This window comes from Elaeis guineensis, chromosome 4 (assembly GCF_000442705.2).
Source record: "Elaeis guineensis isolate ETL-2024a chromosome 4, EG11, whole genome shotgun sequence".
Lineage (NCBI taxonomy): Eukaryota > Viridiplantae > Streptophyta > Magnoliopsida > Arecales > Arecaceae > Elaeis > Elaeis guineensis.
Window position 1 is genome coordinate 95993885 of NC_025996.2, and position 16072 is coordinate 96009956.

The following is a 16072-nucleotide window of genomic DNA, read 5'->3' on the forward strand; positions in this document are numbered from 1 at the left end:
TGAAGCTATTATTTGCTAGGCCTGGTCAAACATTGTGAGGCTCTGAGGAGAAACATAGGTGCAAGTAGTTGAATGTCTTCCAAGCTAGAGAGTTAGCGGGATGCTTTAAAATTCCATCATTTATTCTATTATCCTTATGCCAAGTTATACATGTAGCTGTTTTTGATGACATAAACAATCTTTGAAGCTAAATTTTAATGGGAAGTAGCGTAGAATCTTTACAAAAAATTTATTCTTAGTGTCTTTAAAATTCCTTTCATTATGATCAATTTGTTTCTCAGTAGCTACCCATCTAAAAGAACCACAAAAAGCACATGAGCTGGAGTCTACATAATCCTTCCAAAATAGCATGCGATTGCTAGGACATGCATGAACTTTCTGTACGCCAACCCCAAATCCTTAATTGTCTTCCAAGCTTCATAAAATGTTTTTGGTAGTCTTTCACCTCCAGGCAAAGTCTCCTTCAACAATCCAAGAAACGAGGTAAATGAACTATTACTACATCTATTCATGCATTTTACATTCAATAAATAAATAAGGAAGGCCAACTTGCTTAATTTCTTGCAACTAGGGTACAATTCCTGATTAGCTTTATCCAGTTATTGAATTTCTTGGCTTCTACATTGGGCTCCTCATCATGTTCATAAGGTGGATTGGCCATCTCAACTATGAGGATTGCCATTCCAATGCTTTTTGCAATATCCCGTGCATATCATCTTGCATCAGAGTTACGATCTAATATAACAAATGGATTACCTTCCCCTTGGTAGACCCAATTAGTGTACCATTTTAGAAAGCCATCACATATGAGATCATCATAGACATCTTTCTGATATTTCAACAATTATTACAATTGATATACGAGCATTGAAGGAAAAATCGACTTTTTTCTTGTAGGATCTTTCAAATCTAATGAGATCTGAGGCAGAATATTTTAAAAAAAATTATCCTACGATATTTCAGATCTAAGATCTATTAGATCTAATTTTTATTATCTGATATTTAATCTAAAATTAAATCTAAAACTTGAGGATTAGAAAAATACCTCTAGGGTAACTTGATTACCCTGTAGATGATCGCAGCAATGTCTGAGGTTCTGATCTAGCCATGCAGTCGCTTGGCCTCTATCGGTATCTACTCGAGCAGGATCTGGATTATCTTCTCCTCATGAATCTCTGCTCTAAAAATTAGATCTGAATCTGATCTAGAAGATCTTCAAAAGATCTTCTGAAGCTGGAGCAGCAGCTTCTCGATAAATTCCTGCAGCCTTTTGATCAGGGAGCCACCATGCCTTGGACAAGCACCAGATGGATGCCCAACTTCTTGGGCATGAAGAGGGAAAAGAGAAGGTTAGAGGGGGCATGGAGAGGTGGAGGGGTTTCTGGTTTTTGCTGGGTATTGACCAGATTCACTAAACCCTAGGTGCAGACAGGGTTTAAATAGATCTAGGGTTTTGAAGGAACCAGATCTAGGGTTTCAGGGTTAGATCTTGAAACTTTTTCAAGATCATACAGCGGAAGACTAAAATAAATCAAAATTTATTTTTTAAGATCAGAAAATCCCTAGATCTAAGATCCTATTACATGATTATTACATAGCATTAAATCAAAAATTAAAATATATATAAATATAGTATGAACTACATGTTGATCATATCAACATGTTTCTATACTAGCTACATCTAATGTATGTATTAAATAATAGATCAGATCTATTACCTTGCAAGTTAGACGCTCTAACCTTGCTGATCCAGGCTTAAGGATGATGTTGCAAGCCGCACACGCGTCCGGCCTCTAGGAGTCGTCCACACGAGCCCACGAATCTCGATCAGAAGTCCTGCTTCAGGAAATCAGCACAGTATGCTAGTACTGCGCTGATCCTTCTTTGATGGTTGATCAGGTGCCTCCTTCTTGATTTGGACTCTTCCAAAGATGGAAAGTAAAAGGAGGAGTTTCAGATCTGAGACGCTCTCAGGAAACTCAAGATGGAAGGAGAAAAGATATGAAAATAAAAATCCTAGAAGAAGACCCTCTTCTTCTTCACGTTTTTTTTTCTAAATGCCCTAACTTGCATATTTTATATCTCCACGACCCAAAGGTATTTCTCTCTGATTTTTAGATGGTAGAAAGGCCTCTCAAAAAACTATCTCCCCTTAAAATTTCACGAATAAACTCGTCTTATATAGAGAGATATGATAGAGTCCTTGTCTAGGTCAAACACCTAGTCAAGGCTTATCCAAACATGGCAAGTAAAAAGATGCCCAACTCTTGAGCACCTCCTCCATATTTTCGTGCATGGATCACCAGAAAAGGGTGCACAATGTAAACCCTAAAAGCCACGAAAATTCCAAAAAAAATTTGGATAAATTCGGTGCAAAATTGAAAGAGTTTTGGATTTTTAAAACTCTATCTCATAGAATTCGAAATCCAAACTTATTCCTTTTAGATTTGATCCAAATCACCTTCCATGTAAGAAAGAAGAGAGGAGACCTTTTGTGAACGTGGGAGAGATCTGGGAGAGGGCTTTTGTCGCACAAAATAAGTGGAGATTGGCGTTGAATAAGAGAGAGGGCGTGGAGAAGGTTTATGTGGTGCAAGGTGGAATCCTAGTCCTACTAGGATTCTGTCTCATAACTTGTTTTAATTTGGTTTTCCAAACCAAATCAAATCAAAATTAGATCAACCCAATTAAAATAGGTCTTAACCTAATTAAGAACCTAATTCAATCAGATTAAATTAGATTTAAATCTGATTTAATTTTCTAATCAAATTAGAAATTAGATTGACCCAAGTCCTAGTTGAACTAGGACTAGTCTTTCCTTGCACTTGGCTTGTCCAATAAACCAATTGGACTTGATCCAATCAAGCCCAAATCAAATCTAATTAAATTATATTTAATTAGACTTAATCTCAGCCCATTGGCTTAATCAAATTAAGCCAATTAGCAATCGAATTACTAATCGATCCTCCTACAACACTTGCACTGGGTTAAATGTCAATCGTATTGATCATTTAACCCTAGAACAATTCTTAATCGTTGATCAACCATCCGATCGGATCATGAACTCTAATGTGTGTGACCTCATAGGTCCGAACCTAAGCCGGTAGCATAGGAACAAATTTCTATACCAATCGAAGTGACCATCTAGCAATGGTACCCGACGACCGGATAGGTCGAATGTGTAGAACAACATCCTTAGAACCCATGCGGATATAGTTTTCATATAATTCATCTCCTTGACCAAAATGATCATAGGACACCCCAGAGTTCAACTGTCAACTCTGATCAGGTTGTCCACATTGTATTTCAAAATATCAAATCCATCTGATGGATTACCCTGGCCAAGGTTTTGCTAAATTGAAATACAGCGACTCATTCTTCTCCAACTCTTGGAGTGGTCAATCCCATCTCGATCACACTCTGACTTTGCAAGTACTTGACTGTGCCCAGAAGCCTTCCGTCCCTGAATTAAAAATTCAGTTAGTCCAGTACCAAAGCACAGTGAGTTGCTTGCAAGTCACTGAGGCGATCTCAAGTCTAAGGGACACTTATACCTATATCCCATCAGAGACATTCTCGACAGCAGAATGCTCTGGAGTTGGTCACGTTCAATGATGATGTACCCTTACATCTCACCTGTATGCCATACCAGTGTCTCCACACTCCTTGGTTAAGAGGACAACCAACCCATATGGCCTACAGCGACCTATGCTTGATAGAAGCTGTCGTCCTTATTAACAGCCTATCATTTGGTCGTGAACAGTTTTAAGGACTAATCGATAAATCCTCTCTTTATCGAACTTAAATAGTCCTAAGGACTTCATCATAACAACGGAGTTCATTAGAAGATGAAAGCTTATGATGAAAATGCCAAATATATTTTATTTATTAACAAATCAATTACAATACTTGGTTGCTCAACCGTCAACAGCTTGACGATTGGCTTTTTAGGACACATTTCCCAACAACTCCCACTTGTCCTAAAGCCACTCGGCACAGTATCTAATACCCATCTTCGACTTGTGGTTGTCGAACTCCTTTATTGCCAGGGCTTTAGTGAAGGGGTCGGCTAGGTTCTCCTTTCAGTCGATCTTCTGAAGGTCGACGTCACCTCGATCCACGATCTCTCGGACCAGGTGGAAGTGGTGCAAGATGTGCTTCATCCGCTGATGTGCTTTGGTTCCTTCACCTGAGCTATGGTACCAGTACTGTCGCAGTAGAGCAGGACTGGACCATCAAAGGAGGATGCTACTCCAAGCTCATTGATGAATTTCCTCAGCCACACAGCTTCCTTCGCGGCATCCGATGCTGCGATGTACTCCGCTTCACAAACAGAGTCCGCCACAGTATGCTGCTTGGAACTCTTCCAGCAGATGGCTCCACCATTCAGAGTAAAGATATAACCCGACACACTCCTGCTGTCATCATGGTCAGATTGGAAGCTGGAGTCTGTGAACCCCACAAGTTTCAGATCTGACTCGCCATAAACCAACCATTGGTCCTTAGTATTTCTCAAATACTTAAGGATGGCTTTAGCCACTTTCCAGTGGTTTTCTCCAGGATCAGATTGGTATCTACTCACTACTCCTAGTGAGTATGCCACATCTGGTCTTGTACATATCATGGCGTACATGATAGATCCCACGGCTGAAGCATATGGGACTCTACTCATACGCTCTCTCTCTTCAGGAGTTGTCGGACAATCCTTCTTAGAGAGAGAAATTCCTTGGCCTATCGGTAGATAGCCCTTCTTAGAATTCTCCATGCTGAACCTCTTCAGCACAGTGTCTATGTACATGGACTGGGATAACCCAAGCATCCTTTTAGATCTATCCCTATAGATCTTCATCCCTAGGATGTAGGATGCTTCACCCAAGTCCTTCATGGAGAACTGTGATGACAACCAAACTTTTATTCCCTGTAGTGCGGGGATGTCATTCCCGATTAAGAGAATGTCATCCACGTACAAGACAAGGAATACCACAACTGGACCATTTGCCCATTTATAGATGCAGGGATCTTCTCCATTCTTAATGAAGCCATACGTTTTGATCACCTTATCAAAATACATGTTCCAACTCCGAGAAGCTTGCTTCAGTCCATAAATGGATCTCTGAAGCTTGCACACCTTGGACTCATCTGTGGATGTAAACCCTTCAGGTTGTATCATATACACCTCTTCAGTCAGCTCTCCATTCAGGAAAGCTGTCTTTACATCCATCTGCCAGATCTCATAATCCAGATGGGCAGCTATTGCAAGCATTATCCGAATAGATTTGAGCATTGCCATAGGGGAAAATATCTCGTCATAGTCAATACCATAACGTTGACGATACCCCTTGGCAACCAGACGGGCTTTATAGGTCTCCACCTTTCCGTCTGCGCCCCTCTTCCTTTTGAAGACCCATTTACACCCAATGGGTTTAACCCCTTCAGGTGGGTCAACCAATGTCCATACATCGTTGACCTTCATGGACTCCATTTCGGATTTCATGGCTTCAAGCCATTTCTCGGAATCAGGTCTCTGCATAGCATCCATATAGGTGATCGGATCCTCATTATTCTCATCAAGTTCGATGGGATCACCGTCCCGGACCAAGAAACCGTAGTATCTGTCCGGCTGACGCGGTACTCTACCGGATCGCCTTAATGGTACAGGTATATTGGGCTCCGGATCTGATCTAATCATATCCGACTCAGGTTCAGCTATTGGTGTCGGTCCTTCTACCTGTTGAACTTCATCAAGTTCAACCTTAGAGCAACGGTTCCTTCACCAAGGAACTCCTTTTCTAAAAAGATTGCCTTAAGGCTGACGAACACCTTTTGTTCATCAGCATGGTAGAAAAAATATCCTTTTATCTCTTTGGGGTACCCTATGAATGAGCATTTGTCAGACCTAGGTCCAAGTTTGTCTGTGACTAATCGTTTGACATAGGCCGGGCACCCCCAGACCCTAAGGTGTGAAAGTACTGGCTTACGCCCTGTCCATATCTCATATGGAGTCTTAATTACAGACTTACTTGAAATCCTATTTAACAGATAACAGGCCGATTTGAGTACATATCCCCAGAAGGATATCAGCAAGCTAGCAAAAAATCCATCATGGATCGGACCATGTCTAACAGAGTCCGATTCCTCCTTTCAAACACACCATTATGCTGTGGTGTTCCTGGAGGAGTCCATTGGGAGAGAATCTCATTCTCTCTTAGATATGTGAGAAACTCACTAGAAAGGTATTCTCCTCCTCGATCAGATCGAAGAGTTTTAATACTCTTTCCAGTTTATTTTTCTACTTCACTTCAGAATCGTTTGAACATTTCAAATGAATCCGACTTATGTTTCATCAGATAGACATATCTATATAGGTATAGGTCATCCGTGAAAGCTATGAAGTAGAAATATCCACCTCTAGCACTGGTGCTCATGGGCCCACATACATCAGTATGTACTAGGCCCAAGAGCTCAGTAGCTCTCTCACCTTTTCCAGTAAAAGGTGACTTGGTCATTTTACCAAGAAGACAGAACTCACAGGTTGGAAGTGATTCACAATCACTGACTTTGAGGATTCCCTCTTGAGTCAACCTGTTTATTCTGTTCTTATTTATATGACCTAGCCTCCAATGCCATAAGTAGATATTTGACACACTATCTAATCTAGGGTGCTTGCCAGTAGAATAGACTCTTATCAGGCTTGATCTTTTTGGTCTGGCTCTGCACAGATGTCCCAGCCTGAACTTGCACCTTCTTGACTTTCTTCTTCTTGTTCTTCTTTCCTTTCTCAAAGGGTCGAGAACCAGAAGATGAACCTCCCACTGAGTTCACCGACTCCTTGAGGAGTTGGTGATCCTTCTCAAAGTTCTGAAGCAACCCCATTAACCCATGGTAGTTTACTTCAGGCTTTGTCATTCTATAATGAGTGAGGAATGGGAGACAAGACTTGGGCAGCGAGTTCAGTATTGCATCTTTCCCAAACTGCTCATGCAAGGGAAAGCCGAGCTTGCTCAATCGTTCCATCAGCTCGATCATGTACAATACATGATCAGTGATAGAGACTCCATCCCGTATTTTGGCGTTGAAGATGGCACAACTAGTCTTGTGCCTCTCTACGTCATCGGGTGTGCCAAAGGTATCCTCCAACACTTGAAGCATGTCCTTTGGCTGAGCCGTCTCGAATCTGCGACTGAACTCGTCGCTCATGATAGCAGCTAGCATGATACAGCACATCGTGGTCCGGTCACTGAGCCACTTCTGGTAAGTGTCTCTGACTGTTCCACATGCATTGACAGCTGGCTCCTCAGGTGCAGGATCTAATATCACATATAGGATCCGTTCATGCTCCAGGACTATCTTCAACTTTCGATACCAGCTATCGAAGTTGGATCCCACCAACTTATCATTGTCCAACAATGATCGGAGTGATAGGGAAGTGGCCATATTTGCACAAAGGAGAACCATAACCTAATTAGTAATTGATTCATTAAACCTAAAGATTTGGACTTTAATCAAAAGGTTTCTCCCACTATTTTATTCGAATTGGTAGCCTCTACCTCCAATTCGAGGAATTACCCTAATTCCTTAGCGGGTACTAGAATCCACTTAGACTGCACACAAGCCCAACTTTGGTTGGCCAACCCATGTACATCTAAGGGTAGGTTCATAACCAATTGTTTCTCTAAACAATTTCTAGTAATTTAAATTTTACCCCAGAAACCTAATCAGTAGGCTTTGGCCTCCACTGTAAGGATCCGGTTAGGTCCAACCATTAACATGATCATACTTGGTGTATCCAACCAACGAATGATTAAGCCCAACTTTGGTTGGCTCACCTAACCACCATTAGAGAGACACTTCCAAGTCATCATATGATGAGTGATAATTCCATTAGTCAACAAGCACCAGGCCTTTGGGTCTGCAATGATTGTTGAGTTCATGGACTCATTATCAAACACCTTAATGGGAGGCTATGACTCAGTTATCTCCATAACTTTGTCATTTTAAGGACCTAATAATTTTAGAGGATTTAAATAATATAGAGGATGAGGTCAGATGAACCAGCTTATCATGATCCTCCCACTGGCTTCACCAAGTCAGCTTAAGGGAGACCAGGGCTGGTCTAGGAGCATCTAAATCAGTCACACTGATTTCCTAGCTGACATGGGTCAGCTCGAATAGTCAAGTGATCCGATCAAAACATAATTTCACCAAGAGGCCAGGTAAGTTCGATCAGTGGGAGGGTCTGCCAAAGCTTGCCTTAGACACCATCATGAATGGCCAGGTAAGCGGGCTCCCAATTAAAAACCACCGGTCTGGTTTACCTTAGACACCAACTGGTTTAATTAGTTTCGATTAGATCAACCTAACAGTTCGTGCTAGACCGCTTAGCCAAGAATCAAGTCCATTTGGTTCTCGTTAAAGACATGGACTTGACCAACTACAACTATTGTAATTGATCTAGAGAATCCTTGACCTAATCTAAGACAACAATTGATTAGATTTAGTCAATTCTCTAATTAAGTCCATCTTTAATCTAACCATAGGTCTAACCCAATTAATGGACCTAATTTCCACTAACCCATTAACCCAATGTGTTATGATTTGTGTCTTAGGTTCTTCAATTCACAATCCTAGAACCTAATCAAACAACTTCTTAATTCTTAATTAAGTTTTGGGCTGAGGGTTGGGTTCGGCTTTTCAAAAAATAATTTTCATATTTGTAAAACAATTTTACAATATGATTCTACCAATCATATTGCATGTTTGATTCATAATCAAGATGCAAGTGAAATAAACATGAAACTACTTTAGATCTAATCTAAACAGGTTCATGTAATTGAAACAATTTCAACTTTAAATAATTTCTTTGCATAAAAATTATTAACAAAGAGATTTTATTTCAGATTTAAACATCTTTTAAATCTAATAAATCATAAATTTAATCTAGATCATATCTAACAAATTTATGATTAAAGATAGATCTACACAAACTAGGACAACCTTTGCACTGTAAGGGGTAAACCTTATAGCAGGACAACCTTGCAGTTTGTGATTGATCTAAAATTTTAATTTCAGATTTAATAATTAGATTATAAATTAGATCTAATCTAAAAAATAATCTAAGCATGCATAAATAATCATGTAATAAAGAACCTGGCTCTGATACCAATTGAAGGAACCAGATCTAGGATTTCAGGGTTAGATCTTGAAACTTTTTCAAGATCATACAGCGGAAGACTAAAATAAATCAAAATTTATTTTCTAAGATCAGAAAATCCCTAGATCTAAGATTCTATTACATGATTATTACATAGCATTAAATCAAAAATTAAAATATATATAAATATAGTATGAACTACATGTTGATCATATCAACATGTTTCTATACTAGCTACATCTAATGTATGTATTAAATAATAGATCAGATCTATTACCTTGCAAGTTAGACGCTCTAACCTCGCTGATCCAGGCTTAAGGATGATGTTGCAAGCCGCACACGCGTCCGGCCTCTAGGAGTCATCCACACGAGCCCACGAATCTCGATCAGAAGTCCTGCTTCAGGAAATCAGCACAGTATGCTAGTACTGCGCTGATCCTTCTTTGATGGTTGATCAGGTGCCTCCTTCTTCTTGATTTGGACTCTTCCAAAGATGGAAAGTAAAAGGAGGAGTTTCAGATCTGAGACGCTCTCAGGAAACTCAAGATGGAAGGAGAAAAGATATGAAAATAAAAATCCTAGAAGAAGACCCTCTTCTTCTTCACATTTTTTTTTCTAAATGCCCTAACTTGCGTATTTTATATCTCCACGACCCAAAGGTATTTCTCTCTGATTTTTGGATGGCAGAAAGGCCTCTCAAAAAAATATCTCCCCTTAAAATTTCACGAATAAACTCATCTTATATAGAGAGATATGATAGAGTCCTTGTCTAGGTCAAACACCTAGTCAAGGCTTATCCAAACATGGCAAGTAAAGGGACGCCCAACTCTTGAGCACCTCCTCCATATTTTCGTACATGGATCACCAGAAAAGGGTGCACAATGTAAACCCTAAAAGCCATGAAAATTCCAAAAAAAATTTGGATAAATTCGGTGCAAAATTGAAAGAGTTTTAGATTTCTAAAACTCTATCTCATAGAATTCGAAATCCAAACTTATTCCTTTTAGATTTGATCCAAATCACCTTCCATGTAAGAAAGAAGAGAGGAGACCTTTTGTGAACGTGGGAGAGATCTGGGAGAGGGCTTTTGTCACACAAAATAAGTGGAGATTGGCGTTGAATAAGAGAGAGGGCGTGGAGAAGGTTTATGTGGTACAAGGTGGAATCCTAGTCCTACTAGGATTCTGTCTCATAACTTGTTTTAATTTGGTTTCCCAAACCAAATCAAATCAAAATTAGATCAACCCAATTAAAATAGGTCTTAACCTAATTAAGAACCTAATTTAATCAGATTAAATTAGATTTAAATCTGATTTAATTTTCTAATCAAATTAGAAATTAGATTGACCCAAGTCCTAGTTGAACTAGGACTAGTCTTTCCTTGCACTTGGCTTATCCAATAAACCAATTGGACTTGATCCAATCAAGCCCAAATCAAATCTAATTAAATCATATTTAATTAGACTTAATCTCAGCCCATTGGCTTAATCAAATTAAGCCAATTAGCAATCAAATTACTAATCGATCCTCCTACAACACTTGCACTGGGTTAAATGTCAATCGTATTGATCATTTAACCCTAGAACAATTCTTAATCGTTGATCAACCATCCGATCGGATCATGAACTCTAATGTGTGTGACCTCATAGGTCCGAACCTAAGCCGGTAGCATAGGAACAAATTTCTATACCAATCGAAGTGACCATCTAGCAATGGTACCCGACGACCGGATAGGTCGAATGTGTAGAACAACATCCTTAGAACCCATGCGGATATAGTTTTCATATAATTCATCCCCTTGACCAAAATGATCATAGGATACCCCAGAGTTCAACTGTCAACTCTGATCAGGTTGTCCAGATTGTATTTCAAAATATCAAATCCATCTGATGGATTACCCTGGCCAAGGTTTTGCTAAATTGAAATACAGCGACTCATTCTTCTCCAACTCTTGGAGTGGTCAATCCCATCTCGATCACACTCTGACTTTGCAAGTACTTGACTGTGCCCAGAAGCCTTCCGTCCCTGAATTAAAAATTCAGTTAGTCCAGTACCAAAGCACAGTGAGTTGCTTGCAAGTCACTGAGGCGATCTCAAGTCTAAGGGACACTTATACCTATATCCCATCAGAGACATTCTCGACAGCAGAATGCTCTGGAGTTGGTCACGTTCAATGATGATGTACCCTTACATCTCACCTGTATGCCATACCAGTGTCTCCACACTCCTTGGTTAAGAGGACAACCAACCCATATGGCCTACAGCGACCTATGCTTGATAGAAGCTGTCGTCCTTATTAACAGCCTATCATTTGGTCGTGAACAGTTTTAAGGACTAATCGATAAATCCTCTCTTTATCGAACTTAAATAGTCCTAAGGACTTCATCATAACAATGGAGTTCATTAGAAGATGAAAGCTTATGATGAAAATGCCAAATATATTTTATTTATTAACAAATTAATTACAATACTTGGTTGCTCAACCGTCAACAGCTTGACGATTGGCTTTTTAGGACACATTTCCCAACATGCCCAACTTCTTGGGCATGAAGAGGGAAAAGAGAAGGTTAGAGGGGGCATGGAGAGGTGGAGGGGTTTCTGGTTTTTGCTGGGTATTGAGCAGATTCACTAAACCCTAGGTGCAGACAGGGTTTAAATAGACCCTGCTGCGCCATGCAGTGCCACATCATTCGACCAAACAGAAAATTTTAATTAATTCTGGAAAAATTCTGATTGATGGAGTGATATCATCTGATCATATCAGATAAAAACCCCCACAAACCCTCCTACTGTTGGTGCCAACACTGGATAAACACAGTGAGATTGGCGCCCAACAGTTTGAGTCGATCAAGGCATAGAGTCCTCATCTCATGGGACTCTATCCTTATCCACTTGGGGCGCACGTCATATCTGATTATGGCACCCACTTTGATGGTAAAATTAGCAGGTGGACACCCCACAAAAACTCTCCAATGATCTCTTGCCAAGTGACCTTCAGTTCAAGATCCATGGGTCAATATTTGATCGATGTCTTAAAATGAAAATGGCAGGTGACAGGAATTAGCAGGTGTTGTCTTAAATTCATCTCATGAATTAAGATAAGACTTTTCTAAGCTGGACTGGCTCCAGTCAGACTGAGAGAAACCTTCTTAAGATTCTCTGGGTGAGTCAAATCATATTTGGCTCAATCGAGATAGAAAAGATTACACGAGGAGAAAATTAAGCTCAATCGTGTGCTAGCATGATTTTCTTGAACCTAATTGGATCTAATCCAAATCAATCGAACTAGACTAACTCGATTGATGATATCCAGATCCTAACTTTTATTTGTGTGACCCAGTTAGGTTCATTTCTGTATGGTAATGAGCACATGTCATGATCTCATCATCGACATCATCGAAATTCCTTTCGATGGATCAGAACTCTTCTGATTCAGATAATTAGAATGATCGATCATCAAGATCATTCTAATTGCTTCCAAAATCCATCAGTGACACCTAGCAGTATATGGTGACAACCCATCAGAAATGAAGACGAACCTCTCAGTGTAGCTACCTGTGTGATTGAGTTCCTCTATCATGAGTCCTGACTAAATTAGAGTTAAGGTGAACTCGTCAAATCCAATATCAGTCATATGAATCAATCGATCGATCCAAGTCCGTTGTGAAATCATAATGGAAAATTTTTTTTCCATTATTTCACTCTACCATGGCTATGGGCTTAAGGACTCGATCTTTCGATCATCATAGGACTACTCCTCTCATCTACCGAGGTTGATAGATTCCATCTTGATGCGATTTGGTTCCTACAATGAATATGCTATAGCCAACATACATCTCAGGGTTTTGAATGACTAGGAGATCGAGTTATGGTGTAGTCAAACTATAACAGACTCAAGGTGAACTGTCGATGCACCTCAGGTCAAAGAACTAGACACACAACTGCAGCATCGAGCTAGTCATCGATGAGAAGGTAGACTTCCTTATGACTACTCAAGGTGGTCATGCTCAGTACTCTCATTCTCAATGAATACCTGTACTTTCGCTCCGATATCTCCACATCATAGATTCAAGACACATCTACCCTAAGAAAGCGATCGTACACCAACCTTCTGGATCGATCACCATCCTCGTGATGATCCTATGGTCAGGAGCTGTTTATGAGTTAGTTATGTAAATTCATGCCTTAAATTTTTAACTCTTGAAAATATGAATTAACATTCCTACTAACTCAAAGGATATATCACAGACATAATGTACACAATGTAATAGTAGAATAATCTTTTTATTCATTTATAGTCAAAATTATAAATTTGCCCTTAGATTTGTACAGGAATATGTCAGCCAATCTGGCATCTAGGGCACACATCTAACAAGCATAAGATCTTTGGCCTCTCAAATGCATTAGCAAATGCAAAGTCAAGAAATTGAGTCTCTATTTAAATACAAGTCACACACCCTATATTGGTTAATAACAAATAAAAAAAATCAAGACAATGCATTATAAAATGGCTAAACATATTTGGAAGCTAAAAGGACCACCAACTTATCAAGATTAGTTAATCCAACTCTTATCCATCAAGAGAAATTCTTATACACTTTGACTAGCATTTATAAATATAAATGATACATAAAATCTGAAAAGAACAGAAGATAAAATCTACATGCATGGATGTAAGTAGTAGATCAAATCTACATCAATCTGAGTTCAAAAATTGATACTGAGCACGGATCAATGATCACCGCTGTTGAGAGACGTGGTAAGAAAGATCTTCATTGGTTGCTCATAGCCTCACACATATCCAACCTTACGGAAGGTTCACTTGAAGCTCCGATTTGATCGGTCTCCTCAGGATGCTAGTTCGCGCAAAGACCTTCTTCTTGGTTGATATGAATTTTTTTTTTCAAATCTCAAAAATCTTTTTAAAGATTGAAGATGGACTTCTGGAGGAGATGAGGATTTAAAAAAATATGGAGAAAAGACTCTCTTCTCTTTTTCTTTTTCTCTCTTCCCAAACCCATAGGAAGAAACCCTAGAAAAACTAGGTTTTGCGCACACCCAAAGAGAGAGGACTCTCCTCTCTTTTTTTCACACCAAGAACCATGCCCAAAAGTCTTTCATGTGAAGGCCTCTTCCTCTTCTTTCTTACATGCACAAAAGAAAAAAAATAAACCCTTTAAATTGGTGTGTAAGGAATAAGGGTGAAGAGTCCAATAATGTTTAGACTCTTCCAAAGTTGTCGCCCCTTTCCTTTCAATTTCACATCCAAAAAATATGGGATGCCCCAAACAACTTCCTTTCACATGGAATCAGATCTCCATCTAATTTTCTATAATAAAATCCCTCGTATTGTCACACAAAATAAAGGGAAAAGAAGGCATGAGCGGCAAGAGTTGTAGATAAGGTCAAACCTTATCTAATATGGTAACTAATTCAAATCTAATTTGAACATACCATTTAACATCAGATTAAATCCAAATTTGAATGTGAGAAAGGGAGGGTGGAGGACTCTTTGCATGAAGAAATCTCACACAAAAACTCATTTTAGTATGGAGAAAATTGGTACCAAAATTTGTGGCACAAGGGAAGAGTCCAATACAATATGGACTCTTAATTTCCTTATTTGACTCTAAACCAAATCACATCTGATTTAGCCCAAATAAATAGATAAAATCTAATCTAATTAGATTCATAATTTTATAATCAAATCTCAATCAAATTAAAAATTGATTGAACCAAAGTCCTAATCAAATCAAAGATAATTCTCCCTTAGCGATTAGATCATCTCATAACCTAATTAGGTCAAATCTAATTGAATCTAATTCAATTAGATTTTATCTAATCTATTTTTCTTAATCGAATTGAGCTAATTAGTAATTAATTATAATTAATTTTTTATTAATTCTCTAACACTCAGTGAATAAATTCATTATAATTTTTGTATAAGGTTAACCATCAATCGAATTGACGATTAAACCTTTGAACGATTCTCAATCGTTGATCAGCCACATGATCAGTCAGAATTTTTTTTTGAGTGTGATCCCATAAGTTTGAACCTAAGCTAGTAATATAAAAATAAATTTTTGAACCAATTGATATAACCATCTAGCAATGGGACCTGATATTTGGATAGGTCGAATAATAGCGAAGCAATATTCAAGAACCTATTAGCGTATGGTTACCGTATAATTCATCCCTTTGACTTGAATGCTTAAGGAGACCCAGAGTTTAACTGTCAATCCTGTAATAAGTCATCCACATTATATTTTAATCTTTCAAATCCATCACATGGATTATCCGGATTCAATTTTTGCTAAATTGAAATACATTGATATATTAACTCCTAATTCAGAGGGGTCAATTTTATTTTGACTCACACACCGACTTGACAAGTACTTGACTACACTCAGAAACCTTTCATCACTGAATTATAAATTTAGATAGTCTGACATCAAAGTATAGTGAGTTGCTTGCAAGTTACCGTAGTGATCTCAGGTCGGAGGGACACTTATATCCATACCCTTCGCGAACTACTCTTGACAGCAGAGTGCTCCGTAGTTGGTCACGTTCAGTGATGATGTACTCCTATATCTCATCTGCATACCATACCAATATCTTCACACCATTTAGTTATGAGGACAACCAATGCATATGGCACACAATGACCTACACTTGATATCACTATCATCCTAGTAATAGCGTATCATTTGGTCGTGAACTAGTTTAAGGATTATGCGATAAATCCTCCTTTATTGATCAAAATAATCCTAAGGACTTTATCATAACACAGGAGTTCGTTAGAAGATATAATCATGTGATAAAAAAGATTAAATAACTTTTATTATTGATTAATTCATATATATTTATAATTAGTACAATTGTCAAATGATTGGCTTTAGGACACATTTCGCAACAACTCCC